We start from the raw sequence: 1,331 nt of genomic DNA on the forward strand, positions 1-1,331 counted from the left end.
CCATGTCGTTTATAATAAACACACACTTGTAATAGTAAGATAAACATGATATTCAAATTGCATAAAATTGCAATTTCTCTCTCTTGCATTGGTAACACTATCACATATACTCCCTCTGTAAACAAATATAAGTGCGTCCAGATCACTAAAGCGGGAGTACTAGTTATGTATTTCCATTTCTTAAATGCTGCCATGTCCCTTGGTGTGACTCCATTTCTTTGCTTTGACGTTGATGTTTGCCCAACAGACACCCTCAATGATGACCAAGGTGGAGTGCAGGACATCGAGGACATGATATGAACCGCCGTTCCAGACGCCCGCCTCGGGGAAGGAGCACTCCATCCCGCTGATAACAATGTTTTGAAAGAGGAGATGACGGATTTGGTGGAGGAGAGGAACTCCCTCAAGGACGAAAAGAGGAGCCCTGTGTACAGAAAAGTATGTGATGTTTTATCGAATCACCATCGCAGCAACCTTACTATGGCCCGACGTTCCCTTTTGTCGACGGTCTTGACTATACTCAAGTGCTTGTGATGTTGCATTCTGGCAGCTTGTGATGCTGCTTTGTCAAGTGCTTGTGTGGTGGTTTCGATTTGACCTAGAAGACCGCCGCTTCGCTCCTCCGGGGCTGCTTATTCCCGGGTCACCGCTGCTCCCACGATGGAGCAAACGCTTGTCTTGTTTTTCTGTAGCATTCACCATGCATGTCCCGTGTGATCCTTGTGCAGGCCGTATAGCACTAATTGGACTACGGTGGTCTGATGACACCTTCCCTTGTCCATGGAGGATCCTCATTAGGCAAGAACAAGTGCCACCGCTGATCCGAAGCTCGTGCCAGGGGAAGGGATTCTGTCATTGCCTTCTATGTGGGTGGTGAGTGCAGGCTCTGCTCATCCTAGTTCAGCATTCATCATCAGTGGCCCTTACTCCCTCTCATGCCCATCCATATTTGCTTGCTTGCTTGCTGCAATTTATGTCCAGAGACGACTAAACTGCAAAAACCTGAAACTTTTAGTTCCTTCTTTCTTTAGAAAACTGAAAACTCTGCAGAAGATTTTCTTCAGGTTGATACTAACGACACATACTAACTTGATAATGTTGGCGTCCTCAGGTGTAGACCACTGTGTGCCGCCTCTTCCATGGACGCAGCAGCTGCTCCGACCCCGCTGCCGACGCCATGGAGATCGTCAAGGTATCTCTCTTTGCTCTCTCTCTCTCTCTCTCTCATGTCCTGCGTGTCCCGGTCGTCAATTACCCGGAGATGTTGCTTGTTTTCACTAGTGTACAACAATTTGTCTAGTATGAGATTTGACAAACCAAGATGAGATCTT

The 1,331-nt window shown here is 47.1% G+C and overlaps 1 long non-coding RNA gene across 1 annotated transcript in view; it reads left to right on the forward strand.

Annotated features, from left to right (window-relative positions):
* Positions 1 to 660, forward strand: part of LOC123174555 (uncharacterized) — a 2,634-nt gene extending 1,974 nt beyond the window's left edge. Inside the window, exons 4-5 of the long non-coding RNA XR_006487153.1 lie at positions 248 to 438; positions 551 to 660. This is a non-coding gene — a long non-coding RNA (uncharacterized lncRNA). The remainder of the gene's footprint in view (positions 1 to 247; positions 439 to 550) is intronic.
* Positions 661 to 1,331: the final 671 nt, after the last annotated feature.

This window comes from Triticum aestivum, unplaced genomic scaffold, assembly GCF_018294505.1.
Source record: "Triticum aestivum cultivar Chinese Spring unplaced genomic scaffold, IWGSC CS RefSeq v2.1 scaffold84327, whole genome shotgun sequence".
Lineage (NCBI taxonomy): Eukaryota > Viridiplantae > Streptophyta > Magnoliopsida > Poales > Poaceae > Triticum > Triticum aestivum.